Below are 3,204 nucleotides of genomic sequence, written 5' to 3'. Positions count from 1 at the left end.
ACTGTAGCAACCTCTCCTTATCTTAGTTTTGAGTTTTGTTGTGCCAAGTAAAGTCTTTGATTGTAAAGTAAGTACTAGATTTGGATTACTGCGCAGTTCCAGATTTCTTTGTTGTCACGAATCTGGGTCTACCTCCCTGTAGGTAGCTCAGAAAATTAAGCCAATTTTCCGGATGAGGGTGGCCGCAGGTTTCCGTAGGCCCGCTACGCCGCGCCACCAAAGAAACGCCTCGTGGCGTCGCGGACAACCTGCTACTCTAAAGTGGGCTTTGTGGCCCAGTCCTGCCTTGCCTTCTCGGCCCGCCGCCCGCACCGCATATCAAACACGATAGGGCTTCTGCCTGCTCCGTCGATCCCCACCTGCGCCGCCGGCGCCTACGCTCCACCCATGTGCCATGATGCAGCAACCTGCTCCGCCCACGGCGCTGCCTGCCCGCTCCCCCACGCCGCCGCCTTCTCCTCACACTCCATGCCATACGCCGCCACCTGGATCCCCCGCGCCGCCTCAGTCAATATCTGGCGACTGGCGTCTCCCTAAAGCGCTGGTGGCGCCCCAAGATCTGTGAGCGGCGGGGAGGACAAGAACATCGTCCTTGGCTTGGGTGGATGCGGCGGCGACGGCGAGGTGGTGGATGTGGGGAGCGGCCTGGATTTCTCGGGCGTGGGCGCTGTGTTCCCAGCGGACTGTGACGAGGTTGGCAACTACTCTATGAACATGTCGAATAGGAATGATTACAACGTGATGGAGTACTATCAATGGCTGGATTATTACCAGTTAGCACGAACCTGTTGATTGCTTGTCTTCTCTCATGTGGGTTGCATGTTCATTCCTACTACAGTTTTGGACAACTGAACTACCTGGATAGGTTTCTCTCCATGTTTGATCTCCTAGTAGAATCTGAACTTTTACTCCTGCAAGTTAGTCTGCTATCTGGATATTTACTCATGGTTGATGATGGGTTGCTTCATCCACAATGGGTTAAAATCCTGTCTGATAGTATTTCCCCATTTTATTCCTATGTTCAAAACTACTCTGCATGCGTTGTCCCTTCCCATCTGTAATACTGTAGCAAACAAATACTGCAAGTTTCGAGACAAATCCAGAGGATAATTTTGGAAAAAGCAACCTGAAAGTTTTGCATAGCCTTTTGGTCTCCTGACTGTGTCAACTGATTGCTTGGATCTCTCGAGTAGTCTAAATCTGCTCTCAAATAAGGCTGTCTCTGTCAGCAACTTTGTTGAATCTATTCCATTTTAATCGTTTATTTGTAGAAGTACTGATTGCTTGGAAATTAGCGACTTGATAATGAACTCAAAGTTCTTTTCCAGGAGATGCAGAGCTTGACTTGTGTTGTTCCATTGTTTACATAAGTGCATTGTGTTTGAGTATTTGTTTGTTTTATCTCTCTCCCTGGATGTAATGCTAATGAGTAATGGGCACTAGCATGATTGTGTCTAGGACTGTTAAGGCCATTTGTAAGTAACCTGATCTGACCTGTAGGCTATGATTTAGACTTTAAACATTACTTCAAGGGACATTACTTCAATGCTTATAGGTAGCAGATTTAGGGCATCAGGACCTTCATGACAATATTTATAATTCATAATATGGAGGATCTGGTATGACCTTCAAATCCACGAGTCTGAGAAACCTTCATGTTTGTTTATTCTTGCAGCTTCAATTTTACTGACCATGGAACGCTCCGTAGTTACAAAAAAGTACAATCTCATTATAGACTATGTTCTGATTGACACATGTAACTACAGCACCAGGTTACAAGCTTTGACCGCAATCACTAGTCTTGAAGATTGATATTCTTCAATTCTACTCCAAAACTGCAAGGCGTAATCAGCAGGTAAATCATCGACCATCAAAACAAATCTTCCAAAACTGTAAGAGCAATGCCTTCCTCTTTAGGGACAGTAATATGATTTTGACCTGATATGTTTCCTTCCTCTTTAGTGATATCTCCCTCGTCGAAGAACCATGTCGATCTACTGTGCTACTGAGCGAGGAAGAAGGAGCGATGATGAGGGCGCGTGGACCTGGAGGTACTAGTCGGCGCTCTCTTGGGTGGGTGTTGGGCGCGCGTGTACCTGTAGGTGCGGTCGGCCTCCAGGAAGTGTAGCTGGGCGACCTGGAGCTTCCGACGAGCTGGGCCACGCGCGCGACGTGGATGGATTCCGGCGACCCATGCGGAATGATTCCGGGGACGTGGCGTGGATCGACTCTGGCGATGTGCGTGGAACGATTGACGAGCTAGGCGACGCCCACGGCGTGAATGGATTCCAGCAACACACGTGGATCGATTAGCGAGCAGGACCGGCCAAGCGCGGAGGAGGAGCTGGCCGGTGGAGGAGGGTCGATTCCGGTGGGAGCTGGCCGGTGGACGGCGGAGGGATGACGCTGGTGCGAACGCGAGATTCCAGTTTTAGATAGGGTTATTGATGTCTTTCACAGTGTTTTCACCTGGTCGGAACATTTGTTTAACGTTTTACAAGTATCTGTATTACAAAGTATTACTAATCACACTCCAATCTTGCAGTTTTAAATTTGTCCCCGGTTTCAATATAATTGCTAAATTATTTCAGCATGTAATGACACTCCAATTTGGAAATTTTCAGATTATTTCGGACTTCTCCAATCTAGTCGTTTTGAGATTATTGATTTTGCTCTGTAATATATGTCAATCTAGTTAGTCTTGCAAATAGACTACTGTCATGTAGCAAGATCCTGTTCAAAAAAAAAATGTAGCAAGATAATCTTGCAAGTACATTATAGCATCAAAAAAGCACGGACGCACATGCCAACAGGTAACGCACGCGAACGCAGCCCACATCAGCTAACGCGTGCGCACGCAGCGCACAGCAGCTAACGAGCGCGGACGCAGGAACCCGCGAGACCTGCACTTGTCCGCGTAGGTGCGTCCGCAGGCTCCTGCTTGTCCTGCGTTCTGCACTAGCGGCTCACGCGGCTGAAGCGGGCTCTTCCGTGAACTTGTCCACCTGCATCCTTAGCCAATTTACGTGCATGGTCCTCATATATGTACGCAACTTTCATTCAATTTGAGCATTTTTATTTGAGCAAGTATGGTGGCCTAATAAAATCCATTTTTACGGACTGTTCTGTTTTGACAGATTCTGCCCTTTTATTTCGCATTGCCTCTTTTGCTATGTTGGATGAATTTCTTTGATCCATTAATGT

General features: G+C 47.5%; 1 long non-coding RNA gene across 1 annotated transcript; it reads left to right on the top strand.

Moving 5' to 3' along the window:
- The first annotated feature begins 634 nt into the window (after positions 1 to 634).
- On the top strand, positions 635 to 2,597 carry LOC124666347. The gene is made up of 3 exons (XR_006990869.1): positions 635 to 693; positions 1,767 to 1,855; positions 1,963 to 2,597. It is a non-coding gene; the product is annotated as an uncharacterized LOC124666347 (long non-coding RNA).
- The last annotated feature ends 607 nt before the right edge of the window (positions 2,598 to 3,204 follow it).

Source organism: Lolium rigidum, chromosome 6 (genome assembly GCF_022539505.1).
Source record: "Lolium rigidum isolate FL_2022 chromosome 6, APGP_CSIRO_Lrig_0.1, whole genome shotgun sequence".
Classification (NCBI taxonomy): Eukaryota; Viridiplantae; Streptophyta; class Magnoliopsida; order Poales; family Poaceae; genus Lolium; species Lolium rigidum.
This window is presented reverse-complemented; position numbering and strand designations above follow the sequence as displayed.